We start from the raw sequence: 21612 nt of genomic DNA on the forward strand, positions 1-21612 counted from the left end.
TCTACGGTTACATGGAAGAAGAGAGCCGTGCCGCTGGCCTTGCAGCTGCCCCGGCTTTGTGCACCTGCTGCCCAAGCCTGACAGGCTCAAACTGCCCATGCAGCAGAGGAGGCGGGACCGTAATTTATGCTTTTCTATACCCAGCCGGAGTGACCTTTTGAAAAGATTATATCCTACCGCTCTATACCCCCCTTCCCTGTTCTTAGGGAAGAAAGAGAAAAGGGAAAAAATCACACTCAACGAAAGGAAAACTTTGCAGATTTCTTTCTCTTTTTTTTCTAAGCCTCTATAATTTCAGAGGTAACAACTGAATATCCAAAATATTCCATTAAGAAGGGAAAAAAGTCTGTCTGCAAAATTACAATCATCACTAAAGATAGAAACTTACCTAAGGCCTGATGAGATTGAAGGTATTAGCCCCTAGTCTGAAGAAAATCCAAGATTCCATATAGTTTAGTTGCACAGGGAAGTTCACGCATCAAATGGAGCAAATAGCAAAAATCAGGTGGCTTCTGAAGAGAATGAGAGACGCTACAGCAACCGTAAACTCGGCCTTTAGTTGTGCTTTTTCTGTGGTTGGAAAGAAAAATTGTTGAGAATAAAGCGAAACGTCAGAGGCAATTAAGATGATGGTGGCACGTGCTTATAATTGTATCCCCAGGATTGCGCTGGGCGCCGAGGGCCCTAATCAAGGGGTTTCCCGTGGGGTTGACGAGACCAGCCTTAAACACAGGAGGTAGACCTGTAACAGCACGTGGCGGGGCTGTTCAAGGCTCAAGACAGGCCTGCAGCGAGGCGACAGAAACATCAGGGAAGTTCTCACAGGGGACGTGGGAAATGCAACATTTAAAGGTAATAGGGTTCCGGGCACGCGGCTGGCCCAGCCAGTGGAGCCTGGGACTCTTGATCTCAAGGTTGTGAGTTCAAGCCCTATATTGGGTGTGGTGAAACCTACTTAAAAATAAGTAAATAAATAAGAAATAAAGACCGAAGGATTTGAAGATGAGAAAGAGGAGCCCTGGAAGTGAGGAACACAGCTCGGGGTTGGAATGAGCTTCGCTGACGCGGAGTCGGTGAAGAGCATGGCCTGGCTTGAAATTAAAGTTTGAGGCCAAAGCACGTAACGTGTGGGACATCACAATAAAGAGTTGAACGTCATCCTGTAATGAAACTGAAGCCACTGAATAATGATTTATGGGGCACTGATAAGAGGAAAGCAGAATTTTAGAAGGGTTGATCAGATTATAGGATCTAAGATTTAAGGGAGAAGAAATTTCCTTTATTTTGATACCTCTGAGGTTTGTTGTTGAAAATCACAGATTTTTTTTAAATGCAATAATGTGTACAAAAGTACAGCGTATATGGGTAAGTCTTCCTGAACACTTTAATCCCACATAATTGTTCATTAAGTTCCTGATTTGTAAATAAAGTACAATATAGAGAGAATTATGATATGTTTTTTCCTAAAATCCAATAAGAGAAAATTATATGTATATATGTATGTAGATTTATATGTCAATCATATATATAATTTTTTTGAATCCTAACTACATTGTATGCCTAATTATTAATACACTGTTGGCTACATTTTAGAGTGTGCCTTACTCGAGCTTTAAAAATTGCTGCATGTATATATTCTGAAATGTACTCCTCTGTTTTGATATTTTAACAATGATTAATTACGTTCAATTGTGTTAACTAAATTTTGGGGGGATTTAATTCCCATACATGTAGAACTTTATTCTTGATGAAGAGTGGCTCTGTGCGGGCTTTGAGGGTTTTTAATTCAGGTAAAGTAATCGATATTGTGTATTTACAGTTGTTTCAGAGAAATTAAATTTGTAGAGACTGTTTATTCTGGGATCTTTCTCTTGAGTTCATCAATCCTTATGTGCTCCGTTTTTATCTTGAAAAATGTCCGTTTTGATGATAGAGTTGTATAATTTCAATTTAGAAGAGGACTTTCATCCTGTTCTATGGGGTATTGTTAGCAATATTTCTTCCCCAGATAGAGATGCAGCAGGGGTAGGGGTTCTGGAGTCTTCAGCAGGTGGATTCCTGTACCTTCAACACACTCCACGTTAGGTGGAGGCAGCAGCACATTTCCTAGAGCTTTGGTTCCGATTATCTAGATTTATCAGGTACCCGTCTTCACAGCATTGCACAAGGAATTCGTGCTTCCTGCGGGTTTTGTTTTGTTTTAAAGATGTTATTTATTTATCCATGAGACAGAGAGAAGCAGAGACACAGGCCGAGGGAGAAGCAGGCTCCATGCGGGGAGCCCGAGGTGGAACTCGATCCTGGGACCCCGGGGTCATGGCCTGAGCCCCCCAGGTGCCCCTGCTTCATGGTGTTCGAAGGGAGCCCGCTCAAGTCTCTCTGACGTCAGAGCACGTGGTAATAAATGCCTTGTCCCAAAGGTGCCTGTGTTCTGGTGACCATGTTTATCCCACCCTGCTGGGTGGCGCTCCCGTAAGGCCAGGTCTGCAGGGCCCGTGCGGGTCCCACCCCACCATACCTGCTCCCAGGCAACCAAGCCCACGGGCCGGTTACACAGTGTCAGCACAGGTTGTGCATTCTTGTGGAGGTCACCGTGTGGGTTCCTCGGGCTCCTGATTTCCTAGCGCCACTCCCTGCATCCTCCAGAGAAGGCCTGCCTCCTTTCCCTGGAGCTTTGGCCAAGGTCACACTGGCCCTTGGCTTCCCTTTGGCCAGCCCAGGCACACCGGCCGGCCTGTCCTCTGTCACCCGGCCTCTGCACGCCTGAGTACTTGGAACCCACCGCCCTTCGAGGCGCTCAGGACCTGTCACCCTTGGGTGATTCTCACAGTCCCCGTGAGGCAGGGATCACGAACTGATAGCCTGTCGTCAGACCATGGGGTTTTGTTCACTTATTTTTCGGAGATTCTGGTTTTGAGTACTCTGCCCCCAGCGCGGCCTGGAACTGCCCACCCTGCAGGGCGAGGGGCGCGCTCCACCGCCGGCCAGGGCCCCTCACACCATCTCCAGATGATGAAAGCTGTGTCCCTTGCAGCACCTCCGCGGGGCACGCTGACATCTGGCTCCCCACAGCCCTTCCTCCCTGGGGGTGCTCGGGCCACTGCTGTGCCACTAGGCCTGGGCTCCGGCTGGCTTCAGGGTTCCTGCCCCGCACTGTACTCTCCCTGGTGCACCTGCACGTCCCCCCGACCCCAACATGTCCATGTGCAGCACAGCTGACACATCCCAGGCTAGCTTTCCAAACTGGTCCAGGCGGAGGGCAGAGGCCCCTGAGTCCTCTCACCCCGTCCTGCGCTCCTTGCATCGCACACTATGCAGTCCCTTGTCGTGCACTGACCCACGTGATCACTTGATTATCAGGGTCGTCTCCATGCGACTATAAACCCTGTAAGAGCAGGGACGGTGTGTGTTGTGTGCGTGTGCGTGTCCACATTTCCTCGCCACTGCAATCCGAGCACCTAACCCGGTGCTTATCAATTTTTTTTATGAATGTTTTCAGGGAAGTAAGAATTCTCTCAAAGACTATTGAGGCATTTCAACCTTCTAGATATTAGCTGTCAAGACGAGCCGAAACGGTAATGTACTCTGAGTTCTATTCACTGAAAATAGGGATTTTAATACATTTGATCAAAATAACTGCTTTCCCCCCTTCATTTGCAAAGCAATTTTTCAGACTCCTTCCTCCAGTTTACAAGATATGTCAACAGTCTTCATTCTTTCACAGAATAGCTTGTCTCTGAAGATGAGGATAACTTCTTGAATGGTTCAGAGAATTCCCATAAAAAAATTGAGTCTTCTTTTTATGCATAAAAGTTAAGCAATACACCATGAAAAAGACTTCGTGATATAACAAGAAAAATGTAAAACTGTTCCTGTTTAAAACACAATATAGTCATGATAGGACACAGCTAATAAAAAGAAGATGGGTCACCTGAGTGGCTCAGTGGGTTAAATGCCTGCCTTCACCTTCGGCTCAGGTGATGATCCCAGAATCCTGGGATTGAGCCCAAGTAGGGCTCCCTGCTGGAGGTGGGGGGTGTCTGCTGCCCCTCTGCCTCGCCTCCTGCTTGTGCACATATCTCTCATTCAGATTAATAATGAATAAAATCTTTTAAAATTAAAACAATTTGGGGGCCTCTGGGTGGCTCAGCAGTTCAGCTTCTCCCTTGGGCTCAGGTCGTGACCCCAGGGTCCTCGGATCGAGTCCCATATCGGGCTCCCTGCATGGAGTCTGCTTCTCCCTCTGCTTGTGTCTGTGCCTCTTTCTGTGTGTCTCATGAATAAATAAATTAAATATTTTTAAAAATTAATTTTTAAAAAAAGCCATATTTTTTGAAGAGGATAAAATTTGGAAATTTTCAGTCTTTATGTTTTATATTATTATAATTCTTTTTATATTTTTACATTGAGCATCTGTTACTTTTGTAATGTATAAAAAAAAAAGAGAAAAAATTGTTAAAGAAAATGGCACTCCATTAGAACAAACTTTTCCAACTGAATAACAAGGCAAAACACCTAGACAGAAAAACAGGCCAAATACATGAGAAACAGGGCATTAAAAAAGGAAATACAAATGATCAATAAGCATAAAAAAATTCATTCTCAATGATAATCAAAGAAATACCAAGAAAAACATTGATATGGCCCTTTGTAGTTCTTGAAATTTGCAGAGATTTAAAACATTATAGTGACCAGTAGGCCAGGAACGGGGGAGACAGGCCATCTTGTTTGCTGCTGGAAACCAACATGGATACAACCTTTTAGAGGACAGTCTGTATAAAAACATTCAAAAATCACATATACGTAATTCAATTTCTAGGAATTTGTCCTAGGAAAATAATCACAAACACTGCAATTTATACATGGAGATTATTTGTTACACAGCTATGGAGGGGATTGGAAATTTTGTTATTATCCATCAAAAGGATATGAGTTAAGTGAATCCTGGTACATCATACAAAACGGTAATATGTAGCCATTTGTAAGTCATGTTTCAGAAGACCATTTAACAACTCAAAAAATAGGGGATCCCTGGGTGGCTCAGCGGTTTTGCACCTGCCTTTGGCCCAGGGTGCGATCCTGGAGTCCCAGGATCAAGTCCCACGTTGGGCTCCCCGCATGGAGCCTGCTTCTCCCTCTGCCTGTGACTGCCTCTCTCTCTCTCTCTCCCCCTATGTCTATCATAAATAAATAAATAAATCTTAAAAAAAAAAAAAAAACGAAACAAAAAATAGGGCAGCCTGGGTGCTCAGCGGTTTAGTGCTGCCTTCGCCCCGGGCATAATCCTGGAGTCCTGGGATCGAGTCCCACATCAGACTCCCCACATGGAACCTGCTTCTCCCTCTGCCTGTGTCTCTGCCTCTCTCTCTCTCTCTCTCTCTCATGAATAATTAAATGAATTTATTCTCATGAATAAATAAATAAATAAAAGCTTTTTAAAAACTCAAAAAATGCATATCTTTTATAGGTGAAGAAAAGCAAATTTCAAAAGGCCTATATAGCATAATGCGGAGCATACGTGTGCCTATTAAAAAGTGGTCACAGTAGCAACAATTGTTATCCATAAATAGTATAAAGTGGGAAGGACTTTTATTTTGTCCTGACTCTTCACTAGATTTTTCAGAGTCTCTCTAATGGTTATATAATGCATCATCTTTATAGTCATAAAAAACAGTTCTTTTACAAGTTGCTGTCCTATGCTTTTGGGGAAAAAATTTGGCCGTTTCTTCAGCAGAGTTACTATAAGCTCCAGCATGTCTCCTCCTAGATATATGCCCAAGAGAACTGGAAGCAAACGTACAAATAATGATATAACGTGGATGTTCGCAGCAGCATTATGTGGAATAGCTGCACTCAAAAACGGAAATAACCCCAAATGCCCGTAAACCAACGATGGATACATAAGCAAACTGCGGCAGGCCTCTTCGATGGAATATTATGCAGCCGTATAAAAGGTGATCCTGGGGCAGCCCGGGTGGCCCAGCGGTTCAGCGCCACCTTCAGCCCAGGACGTGACCCCGGGGTCCCAGGATCGAGTCCCACGTCGGGCTCCCTGCGTGGGGTCTGCTTCTCCCTCTGCCTGTGTCTCTGCTTCTCTCTCTGTGTGTCTTTCACAAATAAATAAAATCTTTCAAAAAAATATCATATAAACTTAGCTGATGAGGCAGGGTCTGACAGAATGGATTCTAAGGGAAGATTGAGGCTCCAATTGCCTTTGGTTAAGAAATCTTTTTTTTTTTTTTTAAGATTTTATTTACTTATTCATGAGAGACACAGAAAGGGAGGCCAAGACCCAGAGACACAGAGAGGGGACCGAGGCGGGACTCGATCCCAGGACCCGGGGTCACTGCCTGGGCCCAAGGCAGGTGCTCCACTGCTGGGCCCCCCAAGGCCGCCCCCTTTTTAATATTTTTATGGAAAAATGGATTTGCAAATGAAGGGGGTCACAGGGGTAAAGTGCTTTGGCCAAAGCCATCCAACTCTGAGGAGCACCTGTGTGACCCCAACTCCTGCCCCGGGAGGGGCCCTGCTGCCGCCTTGGGGCGCGTGGACACCCCCCCCCCCACTTCTGACTGTGAAGAAACAATTTTGCCAAGGCAGCCGCCGGTTCCAATGCCAACGGAGGGCTCTCGACTCCCATTTTCCTGGGAAGTGGGGTCGGGGCGCCGGGGTCGGGCCCTCTGGAACCCGCCCCAAGGACCCACTTCCAGGGGAAGCACCCAAGTCCACAGAAGCCAGGTCCAGTCCAGTGGATCTGACCAACTCACGGGTGGAGATGACACAGGGGTTGGGGATGACTCATCACCGATATCACCGCTCTGGGAGCCTCCCAGGGACACGGGGGACCCGGCCCCCCGAAAGAGCGCGGCCTGAAGCCTGCATGCAGCATCTCCTAACCCGTTGCTGCCCCGGGAAAGGTGAGTTACGGGTTAGCCTTTGCGTTCATCCCCCAAGGGTCTGCAGGTTTCCTTTTTTATCCTTTTTTTATTCTAAAAATGGAGCTTTTTTTTGCATTTATTTTTTGATTCCAAAAGCCCCCCCTGAAGCCTTCTCTCACATGTGCCCCACCAAGTGCTGCTCCAGGGACCTTTGGTCGGTTCCCCAACCCCAGGCCCTGCAGCCACTGCCTTGTCTCCATCCTTCCAGGCATTTCCCCAGGACGCCCCCTCCTTGCTCCGCTGCTGCCTCTCCCAGTACAACTTCGGTGCGACTGGGCCCTGAGACTGGGTGCCCCCCCCCCGGAGCCCCGGCAGGTGCCTCCCCGCCCGCCCTCCAGGTGTCGGCCTTCGCGGAGCTGAGGTCGTGGTGCACGGGCCATCTGCCGAGCAGCGGAGCATGGGCCGGAGAGCAGGGGAGGCGGGGGAGGGCAAGCAGCCAGGCTACGGACACAGGGACCCACTGCTCACCCCAGCAGACTGAGGAAGACTCCCTGGGGACCTGACGTCGGGGCAGGGGTGAGCAGGGCAGGGCAGCAGCAGGGACAAGCTGGGTGGGGACGGCAAGGACCAAGGCCCTGGGGCAGGGACCAGCTCGGGGTGCCGCAGGAACAGCCGTCCCCTCCCCACTGACACTGGGGCCACGGCCCCCCCTCCCTGCTGACAGCCAGGACCAGGGCCCCCCTCCCTGCTGACACCTGGGTTCCAGGACCCCCCCTCCCTGCTGACACCTGGGTTCCAGGACCCCCCCTCCCTACTGACACCCGGGGCCAGGGCCCCCCTCCCTGCTGACACCCGGGTGACATTCTGGGACACCTGGGGGGCTCAGTGGTAGAGCGCCTCCCTTTGGCCCAGGGCATGACCCAGGGGTCCCAGGATCGAGTCCCGCATCGGGCTACCCGCATGGAGCCTGCTTCTCCCTCTGCCTGTGTCTCTGCCTCTCTCTGTCTCTCTGTCTCTCTGTCTCTCTCATGAATAAATAAATAAAATCTTAAAAAGATAAAAATAAAAAGACCACGCTGGGGGAGATAGAGACTTCCAGTCATGGAATTCACAGGACTAGTGCATGGAGGCTGTGGCAGCGGGAGCGCGGGTTGGGTGGAGGCAGCCCCGCTCCCGGGAGCCCCCCACAACCTACAGAGACCCACGAACCGCTCTGCTGTCGGCCTGCACCAATGTGACGCTGCGTCGACTGTGCTCAAATAAAAACATTTAAATAAATAAATAAATAAAACTAAGAGGCCCACTGTGGCTGCTGTGTGTGGGGATAAGGTCCTGGGGTGAGAGTGGCGTGGAGGGCAGCTGAAGGCCAATGGCCCAAGCAAGCGGGTCGCCGGGGCCTTGGGGGCGAGAAGGGTGGGGGTGGGGATGTGGCTCGGAGGTGTCACAGGTGTCATGGGCAGATGGGCCCCGCAGTGACTTGGAGGAGGGATCGGGGACAAAGAGGAGCTTGGTCTTAGGGCCTCCGCACTTCATCCGTCTCAACCTGGTCCCCCAACCGCGAAGGGGGACAGGAGGGGCATCTCCCTCCTGGGGTTGTTGCAGGAGGGGCACCGGGACTCACACAGGCCTGGGCACAGAGTACACCCTGTTAGCACCCCGATGACAACTGTGGGTCCCTGCTTCTTGGGGAACTGGGGTCATACAAATAGCTGCCCCAGAGCCTTGCCCCCCAGAGAGTATCCCCCCACGGGACAGCCCTTCACTGTCCTCGGCCTTAGTGTTGGATCCTTGCACCCGCCGCGGCTGCAGGAGGACCCCTCGGGTCACGGGAAGCCCGAGGTCCCAAAGCGCCTTGGCCCATCTCTGGCAGGAGGAGGAACTCGGAGCTCAAATGACACAGTCGTGGTTACCCTCCGAGGGACCATCACCCACCCACCGCCAGGAAGGACGGATACCACCGTGTGCCTCCACGTGGACGGACTGGAGGGGGGATGCCGAGTGAGGTGGGTCAGTCGGAGGAGGCCTCACCCGTACGGGGACCCTAAGAACTGGTGGGAGGGAGCAGCGGGGAAAGGAGGGGAGCTGAGTGGGGAACACCAGGGCCGGAGACAGACCACAGGAGACTCCTGACTCTGGGAAACGAATGGGGTAGTGGAAGGGGAGGTGGGCGGGGGGTGGGGGTGACTGGGTGACGGCACCGAGGGGGGCGCTGGCCGGGATGAGCACTGGGTTACATGTTGCAAATCGAACTCCAATACAAAGTATACGGCCGTAAAAATAGTAGATAAACGTCGATCCAAGTGTAAGGGGAGCACATCTGAAATAACAAGGATCTTGGAAAACAGGGCCTGGCTGCACGGGGATCCTCCAGCCGCTGCACAGTCCCCGGAAGGCCGCTCTCGGCAGGGGCAGCGCGGCCCTCGCCTCCCCCCGGAAGCGGTCACAGCAGCCGGCCTCTGCTGCCATCAGCCGCCCCTCAGGTGGGTCACCTGCCTCAGCAGGTGCTTCCGTGGGGTGAACCCGTCTCTCCTTCCGAAACTTCCCGATGGCAGCCTCCGGGTAGCGCGTGAACAGCTGCCAGTGGGGAGTGTAGAGGCCGCTCTGGGCCTGCAGGGCCTCTCCTGCCAGCATCTTCCAACTTGCCAGATCTCCGTGACCATCGCCAGATCTCCCCGACTGCCGCCAGATCTCCATGACCAACACCAGATCTCCATGACTACGGCCGGATCTCCCCGACCATCACCAGATCTCCACGACCATCGCCAGATCTCCACGACTACCACCAGATCTCCGTGACGATCGTCACATCTCCACGACTACCACCAGATCTCCGTGACCATCGTCACATCTCCACGGCTATCACCAGATCTCCATGACCAACGTCAGACCTCTGTGACTACCGCCAGATCTCCGTGACCACTGCCAGATCTCCGTGACCACTGCCAGATCTCCCCGACCATCACCAGATCTCCCCAACTATTGCTCCCCCACTCGGGCGAAGACCAGCCCCCAGGGCACCTGGGAGGCGGTGAGGAGCCCCTAAATCGGAGACCTCTGTCTCTCCTCGTCCCATAAACTCCTCCTTACAGGCTTTCCCTCCCCGGGAACCTGCACACAACCTTGAATTTGAACTGGAGCTGGAGCGATCCGCCCAGTGACCTCCAGACTCAGATGGCAGAGGCCCTGGCTCCTGAAAGCAGGGTCGTGGGAGCAGCAGGCCCCCGGGGGCTCGTTAGAAACGCGAATCCCGCGCGGTATCCCGTACCTTCCAGGCGGAACCTGAGTGTTCACGAGGTCCCCAGGTGACTCCCACTCAGCTGCAGGTTTGGGAAGCCCGAGGAGGCTCAGGCCCCCTGCCTGCCCTGCCTGCCCTTCCTGCGGGCTCCAGAGAATTCTCAGTGAGCGTCCTGTTAACGGGGCTCAAGCCTCAGCCCACTTCCCTGTCCTCACTTGTCTTTCTTTTTTTTCCTAAGTGACCTGCACACCCAACATGGGGCTTGAACTCACACCCAACATCAAGAGGCACGTGCTCCACCTGTACCCAGCCAGCGGGAGACCAGGCCCAGCCTCACTTTCAAAGAATCCTGAGGGGGGGCTTCTGACATCCCTCTGCCCCCCCCTCACAGCCAGCGCCGCTCTGATGGGCCTCGGCCCCTTCTAGGAGCCCCCAACCCACTCCCTGGCCTCTGGGGCATTTCCTGAAGGGTGGCTTTCCCCAGGTGGGGCCTGTGAGACCAGTCGAGGTGCTCCCCCTCTGCACTTCTTCTTCTTTTCTATTTACCTGCCTAGAGTTGCCTTCACCTGTCCGGTGACAGCCCCGTAGAGCTGGGCCGACTGCCCAGCAGCCTGGTCTTGGGCAGGGACAGGAGGCGCCTTGGCCAAACAGCCTTGCCCGAACCCAGACCTCGCAGACCTCCCCCCGCCGCACAGTCGGACGATCCTGGTTCTTTTCCCTGCCAGGAACCCCCCACACCCCCAACAGGAAAGCAGAGCACAGCGAAGGCTGCCTTCAGACGGGGACACCCAGGGAAGGAAGGGGACGCAGGCGGACAACCAGCCTTGGAGAAAGGGTCGAGGTTCCTGGGACCAGCCAGCAGGAGGGGCAGGTACATTTAAAATGCTCCAAGCACTTGATTCTTTGAAGGTTTCAGGATTTGAGTTTGGAGGGTTTTTTTTAAAGCTTTCCAAAAGGAGAAAAAAAAAGTTATCAGAAAACTTCTGGGCCTTGGAAACCAGAGCCTCTTCTAGAATGTTAAGGTAAGGCCTTGGGGCTGTCACTCCGGAGGTCAGGTTGATTAGCCACACGTCCTTTCTCACACCTTTATCATTTATCACACAATTGACACCACCCCACCCCCTGCCGCCAACATATATTAAAAGCCAATTTCCAATCTTTTAAAAAATACCCTGGGAATGTTATCCTTATACTATTAAAATAGCGTTTTAAATATTTATGTATTTCATGTAACAGGAAATGAGTACGGTACTTTTTTACGCCCCAAGAACGGTCCTAGGAGGTTTACAAAGATTAACTCGTTGAATCCTTAATCTAATAAAATATGTGCTGTGTTACTAACTACATTTACAGGTGAGGAAATTAAGTCACAAAGAGGTTCAGTCACTTGCTCAAGGTCACACAGCTAATAAATGACAGAACAGAATTCAACCCCAGACAGTCTGGGTGGGTCACAGCCGCGTGCTGAATCCCCGGGCTACGCTGCCTCGTTAAAGGGCCTGGGTCAAAGCGGATTCACGTGAACAGAAAGTGGATAGATGGTTGCGGGGCACCTGGCGTGAGGTGGAGAGCACAGGAAAACTTCCTAGGGTGTAGGAACGGTCTGGACCTTCACATGGTGGTGGCTTGGGAGGCTCTATTTGTCAAAATTCATCAAATTTAATGTGTGTGAATTTTATGGCCAATAAAACGAATGATCATGAAGAATATTAAAAAAAAAAAAAAAGTTATTCGTTCAGGGCACCAGGCTGGCTTAGTCGGTGGCTTATAACGCTTGATCTCAGTGTTGTGAGTTCAAGCCTCACATAGAGCATAGAGATTACTTAAAAATAAAATCGTAAAAAGTAATAATAAATAAAAATAAAAATAAATAAATTTTTTTAAATTAAAAATAAAATGGGATGCCTGGGGGCTCAGTGGTCGAGCATCTGCCTTCAGCTCAGCATGTGATCCTGGTTCCGGGATCGAGTCCCGCCTCGGGGTCCCCGCAGGGAGCCTGTTTCTCTGTCTGGGTCTCTGCCTCTCTCTCTGTGTCTCATGAATAAATAAAACCTTTAAAAATAAAAATAAAAATAAATTTTTTTTGAAGATAAGGGCCTGGGTAAGTATGTGTGTTTATTTCCATTCATATTTTCAATTTAATTTCAATGTTAATTCTGTATAAATATATATTTTATGTATTATATATTCTTACATATTATATATCACATATTTCACACGTGCATGATGTACATATGTAAATATATATGAGCGAGAGTGTTTAGGGGAGACAGAGGATTCTAGATGCAGTTTTTCCACATGGTCACCCCTTCCACACCTAAACACACCTAAAAGCCACTTTTGAGAAACGTGTGCTGCTTGGGGAGCAGGACCCTCCTGGAGCCCCGCAGCCGGATTCCCCCCCTTTCCTCGCCTGAGCCGGCAGCGGGGAAGGGGGGGACCAGTGGGCCCGGTGGGAGTGAGGCCGCCCTGTCTCAGGTCCCTGCCCTCTGCGGGGGCCCGGCTCCCCTTCCCTCCGCAGGGTTGCTGCCCCAGAGGTCGGAGGTCGGGGCGTCCCCGGGCTGCTGTCCCCACGCCGGGCCTGAGCGCTCTGGGCCCCGTTGCCACCAGACGCTGCCTCACCTGGAGGGGTCAGGGCAGCCCCGCGGGGACCAGGGCGCCTCTGCCGGCCCTGGGGGGACTGCCGGCCCTGGGGGTGCTGAGGCGCCCTCCAGGCCCAGGGCGGCCTCCCGTCCTGCACCCCACTGTCCTACTGTCCTGACATCTTGCTGTCCTGCTGTCCTGCTGTCCTGCTGCCTTGCTGTCCTAATGTCCTGCTATCCCACTGTCCTACCGTCCCACTGTCCTGCCGTCCTGCAGTCCCGAATCCTGCTACCCCACTGCCCTACTATCCTAATGTCCTGCTGTCCCACTGCCCTGCTGTCCCGTTGTCCTGCCATCCTGCTGTCCTGCTGTCCTGCTGCCCTAGGGTCCCCTGCAAGCAGCCTGTACCAAGCACACAGCCTGAGCAAGGCACCAGTGAGCTTGGGGTGGCGATGGGAGACCAAGTGTTGCAGCCTTCCAGGGCCTCGCCGTGACCGGGAACGCCCCATATCTGGGGGTTATGATGCGAGCTGACAGGTGCGGCGCTGGAACCCGACCGCATGAACCCCATGTTTGCAACTGCAAGTGGCAACCTAGGGCCCAAGCCACGCAGCACAGCACGATGGCCCTTTTATTAGGGAAGGAGGACCAGGACTCACTCTAGAATTTTCTCTGTGCACCGAGACAGACGACCTGCATGGGAGCCATGGGGCCAGCCTGTCTCCCTGAGAGACCCAGGCCGCTGGGAGCAGAACTGAGAGCCCCAGGGCGGTGCGCCAGCGGGCAGGGAGGCCAGGCCCCGCAGAGAGGGAGCGGAGGCTGGCACAGGAGGCTGGCACCGGCCTCGGGACAGAGCGTGCACTTGGTATTAAATGAGTAAGTGACGTGTGCACTCAAAGACGCAATCTTGGGGCGCGGGGGGACGGGGGGGGGGGCTCAGCGTCTGCCTTCGGCCCCAGCCGTGACCCCGGGGTCCCGGGATCGAGCCCGCCTCGGGCGCCGCAGGGGCCTGCTGCTCCCTGGGCCTAGGTCTCTGCCCCTCTCTGGGTCTCAGGAATAAATAAATACGATCTAAAATACATACATACACGCAACCAAGATCTCTGACACTTTTAGAACAAGAGTCTGGTTTATCCTCCAAGTAGATTTTGTTGGATTTTATTTTTTATTCATTGTTATTATTTTAAGATTTTATCTATTTTTCTGGGCCTGGGGAGAGGAAGGGTGGGGGCGGAGAGCAGCACCAAGTGGGGGGCGCCGGCCCGGGGCTGCCCCCACCCGCCTGGCCGGGCCCCTGGACGCCGCAGCTGGGTAGCACCTGACGGCTGCCGGAAGGCACCCGGGGGAGACACGCAGGCCACCCGAAGCCAGGGGTGGAAGTGAGCCCCCCGCCTCGGCAGCCCGGCCTCGCAGGGTCCGGGGGTGCAGGGGAGGCCGTGAGCCCCCCAGGGCATGTGGCCCCCCGCCACTCGCTGTTTGACCACATGTTGTGAGCCGATGAGGCAACGAAGATCCTTAGACGAGCGGGGACCCCCCAGCTCCTGCAGTGTTACCTGTTACCTGTTACCTGTTACCTGTTAAACAGCAGCAGCAGAACAGCACCCCCCGCCCCCACTTTTATTCCATCAGCAAGGGCCGAGGGAGAGAAGCTGCAGAACCGCCTGGCGGGTCGCCGCAAGGACCCACTGCCTCGGTCGCACAGGGGCCAGGACAGCTTGTTGTCACACGGCTTCACCCAAGGGAGCAGGTCCCCGAGTGCTGCCACCACCGGGCGCTTCACCTGCTGCAGGAGTAGCGGCGGCCACGGTGGGTCTGGGTGATGAGAACGCGTAACCCGCAGGTGCGTGAACATACCCTGTCCCCCTGCACGACGAAGAGCTCTGATCATTATTCTATTGTTTTTAAAAGAGTTTATTTACTTATTTGGGACAGAGCGAGCGAGCGCACAAGGGGGGCCGAGAGGGGAGCCGGCTGCGGGGCTGGACCCCAGGACCAGATCACGGCCTGAGCTGGAGGCAGACGCTTAACAGACCGAGCCCCCGGGGCCCCTCTATCATGATTCTTTATGATTATTAAAGTAGCAGTTTGGCCTTTAGCCAGAATGTCCCCGAGGTTCTGGTAAGGTTGGGACGAGCGCGGGGCCCATGCTGTGTCCCCCGGATGGGGTCTTTGTCCAGTTTGTTCGTTGGTTGACACCCTCCTTTGTCCCTCAGGAGACTTCACGTCGCCCGGGGCCTTCACGTCAAGGTGCCAAACTGCGCTGAGTCACATGCTGCGAGGCTGTGTCCGTCCGTGTGTAAAAGACGTGATCACCCCATCATGATGTTAGACGGATTTATTTGGTTAATCCCGAATCCCAAGACTGATGGCAGCTGAAGCGAGTTATAGACACACACACGTGCGTGTGCTCGGTTCATTCTTGTGACGCTGTAGCTTTCCGGAGCAGTAACAGAAGAACAAGGCAGAGGAGACGAGGCCGAGCCGGGGTAGGTCCTATGCGGGGGTTCCACGGGGTCCCTATCAGAGACGTGGATCTCCATCTGCTCATGGTTTTCCCAGGGACCCGAGGTTCAGTCCCCTCCGCCGAGTCCTTGCAGACGCCTGTCACCGGGCTCCTTCTGGTTTGAAAGGGAAAGAGGTGGGTCCCTGCGCTCTGGGGAGCTAACCCTGCGCTAAAACAGCCCAACCACCCGCAGCGGTGAGCTCTATCCCGGGCAGAGGTACCCAACGCATTCGGTAAATAAAACACGATTTATTTAACCCGGGAAGGATTTCTTGGGAGAAGAGTAAAATCAGGAATGCTACAGTCATTTTGTGAGTCATCCAGGCATAATCACCAACCAATAAAAATAAAACATCCGGACGCCCTCGGTCGCCAGTACATGCTGGCCTGCAAGGCATCGTTCTGCTGTTTGCTTGCGTTCAAGCAACGTCCCTAAAACCAATACGCTGCGCCTGTCCACATGTGCTGGGTGGAAATCGTTAGGATTATGGGGTTTTACGTGCAACCACGTTGTCCAGGTCCCAGCTCGGAGTGCGCAGTGAGCACAAGGCACAGGCACATCACTGTGGCCCAAGGGCCGTGGATTGACGGAGCCTTACCCCAGGGAGCCTGGCACAACACAGCAAAGGGCAGGGAAACAAAAGGTGACGTCTCAGTTGGTAATAACGGGCCTCGTGTGAGGTCAGAGGGCAAGTCAACGAAGGCCCAAGAGTGGCGGTTAGAACCCAGAAGCTGAGAGAAAGGCTTTGGGAGCTGAGTCCCCTGGAACCTCCGCAAGCTAAGGCGAGGCCTGATAACGTGGGCCCAGATATTCCTCATCCTCCTTGCTCGGTCATTATATCACCAGCTTCATTTACGCTGAGAAATTAATGGCCACGAGAGATGATGGTGATGATGATGATGATGATGATGACGGTGTTGGGATGACCGCCGTCTTTCTCTCCCTGACTTCCAGAGGTGTGAGGTAATTATCAGCGACTTTACGTGTTTGCTTGGGCAACCACTGTAACAGGGACCAGAAACGCTCAGACACTATGTGCGCCCTGCAGACCTGCGTGGGAATCAGAAGCCAAGGAATCAGCCCACGGGAATCCAAAGAGTAAAGTCACGGCGGTATAAGGCTGTGGAAGCTGAGGCGACCCTCTGACTGTGGGGAGTCCCTCGCCCCCCTACAGCACCCACACGAGGTCCGGATCTGCCGCTGGGAACAGAAATGACGCCAGCCAGTCCTATGACATCCAAAGCTGTGAGAAAGGAAGACTCGAGGCGGCCGGACGTTGTGTCTACAGCCTAGGGAATGCAGGCGATTTTGCACTTGGTTTTTTGTAAATTGGAGATTGTTTTTTCGGATATAAAACATTCATCATAGGCCCCTCCCTGCAAAAAAACCTCCTAGGCCCTTGGCATGCCCCTATAGTATTCCATGATCAAATGGTCCTGACGGCGTAGCCTTAGCCAGAGATGCAGGAACCAGCATTCCCGGCAGAATTAAGGGACGACAGGCCCCGGTTCCTGGGAGTAAGCCAGGGACGGAAGGCCCGGAGGCGCAGAGACAACACTGCACCCCTCACACCCGCACGGGGCCTGCTTCATAGCAGACCAAGAAAAGTGTCTGAAAATGAACGAGCAGATTACCAGGTGAGCCAGAAAGTCAGAATAGGAGGATGATAATGTAACTAGTTTTAAGAAGAAAAAACCGCAAGAGATCAGAATCCAGGAAATTAGATGAAGTCGAAGACACCGCAGCACCTGGTGATCAGAGTACAGATCTGATCGTGGCGGCGACCTCTTCTGCATTTCCTGCTGAATCAGGGTGGTGGGGAGTGTCTTGGTAGCTTTTCAAGCATTTTATGATGCAAATGTATAAACACACAGCGAGATCCAGAGAATCCTGTGAATGCCGTGCGCGCCTACCACCCGGACTCGACCATTAACGTCTTACATTTTACTCAGTTTATCACAGGTGTATTCATTCCCCTACCCGACCCCGTCTTACTCTTCGTGCCTTCCAGAGTCCGCGGCAGACATCCCCGCTGAATGTCAACATGCGTATCATTAACTAGAATTAAAGATCTGTTGGTTTTTTAGAGACTTGAAGCGAAATTTATACACAATCAAATGCAAAATCTTACCAGTAAATCCCCGGTTTCAACAAATGCCCACACCTGTGTACCCCAAAGTACTCACGTGTGTCCCCAACCTCCGTCCTGGAGGTTGGCCCGACTCTCCCCTGCCGGAGTCCGGACCGTCCTGCACGTTTCTAGTACTCAGGCAAGTTAAATTCTTAAAACTAAGAAGCCCAAGTCTTAGCTCCTCTCAGAATTGTGTACTGAAAACCATTCAAAAGCTTTATATTATATATCTGATAATATCAAATGAAATAATTTATATTACCAGAGTTGATATCCATTTATCTAGCATTTTTGCTGTGCAACATTTTAGATGTGGCTTCTGGCATCGGAATATGGAACTTTAGTCACGTTTGTGTCATATCTGGACATTATGATGTCACTAAAATACTCCATTAAAAGACTGTTTAAAAACTTTGATTACAGAAATTTTCAATTACATACAAAAGTAAAGGAAATATAATAATGAGTCTCCGCGGATTTATCGCCCGCCCCAACAATTATGTTCTTCCTAATAAAGCACATTCAAATTCACCCATGTTGTTGCACCAGTTAATGGTTTGTTCCTTTTTATTACCGAGTAGTGTTCCATTATATGGATTTTCCATAGTCTGGTTATTCATTTACACCTTGATTCCTTGTTTTGAGGTAAATACAAATAAATATACACCTACACATTTTTCTGTGAATGTAAATTTTAATTGGATAAATACCTAGGCGTGAGATTGCTGCCGGGTCATGTGATAACTGTATATTTAACTGTATGAGAAATGGCTAAATTTTTATCTAAAGTGACTGTACCATTTTGCATTTTCAGCAGCAGAGAATGAGACTTCCTGTTGCTCTTCATCACGGCCAACATTTTGTATCCAGCTCTTTATTTTAGCCATTCTAAGAGGTGTGTAGCAGTGCCCCATTGTGGCTTTCATTTACGGCTCCCTAGTGACCAAAGATGTCGAGCACCTTCCCATATATTTATTTGCCATTTATACGTCTTCTTGGGGAAGTTTCTTTTCAGATATTTTGCCCATTTTAAATTGGGTTATTTGTCTTATTATTGTTGAAGTTTAAGAGTTCTTTATATATTCTAAATAAAATTACCCTATGATCCAGTAATCCCACTACTGAGTATTTACCCGAAGAATACAAAAACACTAATTTGAAAAGCTACACACACCCCTATGTTTATTGAAGCATTATTTTACAATAACCAAAATAGAGAAGGAACCCAAGAGTCCATCGACAGATGAATGGATAAAGAAGATGTGGTTTATATATACAATGGAATATTACCCAGCCGTAAAAAAGGAATGAAATCTTGCCAGGTGCAACAACATGGATGTCTCCAGAGAGTAGAAAGCTAAGTGAAATAATTCAGAGAAGACTAATACCATATGATTTTACTCATATGTGGAAGTTAGGAAACAAAACAAATGAAAAAAGAGACAAACTGAAAAACAGACTCTGAAATATAGAGAACAATCTGATTGCCAGAGGGGAGGTGGGTGGAAGACGGGTGAAAGAGGTGAAGGGGAGTAAGGGTACCCTGATGGCGGTGAGCACTGAGTAACGTAGAGAATTATTGAATCACCACATTGTACGCCGGAAACTAGAATAACACTGTGTATTAACTATACTGGGATTGGGGGATCCCTGGGTGGCACAGTGGTTTGGTGCCTGCCTTTGGCCCAGGGCGCGGTCCTGGAGACCCGGGATCGAATCCCACGTCGGGCTCCCGGTGCATGGAGCCTGCTTCTCCCTCTGCCTGTCTCTGCCTCTCTCTCTCTCTCTCTGTGTGACTATCATAAATAAATAAAAATTTAAAAAAAATAACTATACTGGGATTAAAATTTAAACAAATTACAGTGGGGCGCCTAGCTGGCTCAGTAGGTAGAGCACACAACTGTTGATCTCAGGGTTGTGAGTTCAAGCCCCATGTTGGACTAGAGCCTACTTAAAAAGAAAATTACAGTTAAAAAAAGAGTTCTTTATTCTAAATATGAGTTCCATATATTTTTTTTTTAAGATTTTTTTCTTTATTTTAGAGAGAGAGAGCGTGCTTGCATAGGTGGGCGGGGTGGGGGAGCAGAGGGAGAGAGCGAGGGAGAGAAACTCAAGCAGCCCACTGAGCGAGTTGCCCAGCCTAGGGCTCAGCCTTACCACCCTGAGATTATGACCCTAAGTGAAACCCAAAGTCAGATGCTCAACCGACTGAGCCACCCCAAGTCCCTGAATACACGTTCTTTTTCGGGTATGTGATCTGCAAATATCTTGTCCCCATTTTCAGCATATTTCATTTTCTTAAGAGATTATTTTGCAGAGAAGTGTTTAATTTTAATAAAATTCAGTTTCCCAACTTTTTGTTTTATGGGTTGTGCTTTTCGTGGCATATCTAAGAATGATCACCAAATCCAAGATTTCCAATGTTTTTTTTTCTTTCTAGAAGTCTTATAGTTTTACTTTTATATTTAGGCCTATTAAGCTAATTTTTGTATGAGGTACAAGTTCTGTGCCTAGGTTGCCTTTTTGCACATGGATGAATGATTATTCGAGCACCATTTGTTGAAAACTCTATCTTTTCTATTGAATTACCTTTGTAACTTCATCAAAAAAAGTTGACTGCAATTTTGTAGGTCTGTTTTGGCCTCTCTATTCTGATCAGTTGATAAACTGATACATACATCTATCTTTTTTAGCACTACACACTGTCTTTTTTTTTCTTTTTTTTAATAAATTAATTTTTTATTGGTGTTCAATTTATCAACATACAAAATAACACCCAATGCTCATCCCGTCAAGTGCCCCCCTCAGTGCCCGTCACCCATTGACCCCCACTCCCCGCCCTCCTCTGCTTCCACCACCCCTAGTTCATTTCCCCGAGTTAGGAGTCTTTATGTTCTGTCTCCCTTCCTGATATTTCCCAACATTTCTTCTCCCTTCCCTTATATTCCCTTTCACTATTGTTTATATTCCCCAAATGAATGAGAACATACACTGTTTGTCCTTCGATTGACTTACTTCACTCAGCATAATACCCTCCAGTTCCATCCACGTCAAAGCAAATGGTGGGTATTTGTCATTTCTAAGGGCTGAGGAATATTCCATCGTATACATAGACCACAGCTTCTTTATCCATCATCTTTCGATGGACACCGAGGCTCCTTCCACAGTGTGGCTATTGTGGACATTGCTGCTAGAAACATCGGGATGCAGGTGTCCCGGCGTTTCATTGCATCTGAATCTTTGGGGTAAATCCCCAGCAGTGCAATTGCTGGGTCATAAGGCAGGTCTATTTTTACCTCTTTGAGGACCCTCCACACAGTTTTCCAGAGTGGCTGCACCAGGTCACATTCCCACCAACAGTGCAGGAGGGTCCCCCTTTATCCGCATCCTCTCCAACATGTGTGGTTTCCTGCCTTGGTAATTTTCCCCGTTCTCACTGGTGTGAGGTGGGATCTCATTGTGGTTTTGATTTGTATTTCCCTGATGGCCAGTGATGCGGAGCATTTTCTCATGTGCGTGTTGGCCACGTCTATGTCTTCCTCTGTGAGATTTCTCTTCATGTCTTTTGCCCATTTCATGATTGGATTGTTTGTTTCTTTGGTGTTGAGTTTAATAAGTTCTTTATAGATCTTGGAAACTAGCCCTTTATCTGATACGTCATTTGCAAATATCTTCTCCCATCCTGTAGGTTGTCTTGTAGTTTTGTTGACTGTATCCTTTGCTGTGCAAAAGCTTCTTATCTTGATGAAGTCCCAATAGTTCATTTTTGCTTTTGTTTCTTTGGCCTTCGTGGATGTATCTTGCAAGAAGTTACTGTGGCCGAGTTCAAAAAGGGTGTTGCCTGTGTTCTCCTCTAGGATTTTGATGGAATCTTGTCTCACAATTAGATCTTTCATCCATTGTGAGTTTATCTTTGTGTCTGGTGCAAGAGAGTGGTCCAGTTTCCTTCTTCTGCATGTGGATGTCCAATTTTCCCAGCACCATCTATTGAAGGGACTGTCTTTCTTCCAGTGGATAGTCTTTCCTGCTTTATCGAATATTAGTTGACCATAAAGTTGAGGGTCCACTTCTGGGTTCTCTATTCTGTTCCATTGATCTATGTGTCTGTTTCTGTGCCAGTACCACACTGTCTTGATGACCACAGCTTTACCACACGCTGTCTTGATTATTATAGCTTTACGCAAGTCTTGACATTGGGTTGTGTAAACCCTTTTTCTTATTTTTGTTATTTTTTAAAAATTTGACTCTTCTAGTTTCATAACCTTTTTCATATAAATGTTG

The sequence above is a fragment of the Vulpes vulpes genome, chromosome 6 (assembly GCF_048418805.1).
Source record: "Vulpes vulpes isolate BD-2025 chromosome 6, VulVul3, whole genome shotgun sequence".
In the NCBI taxonomy this organism is placed as follows: Eukaryota; Metazoa; Chordata; class Mammalia; order Carnivora; family Canidae; genus Vulpes; species Vulpes vulpes.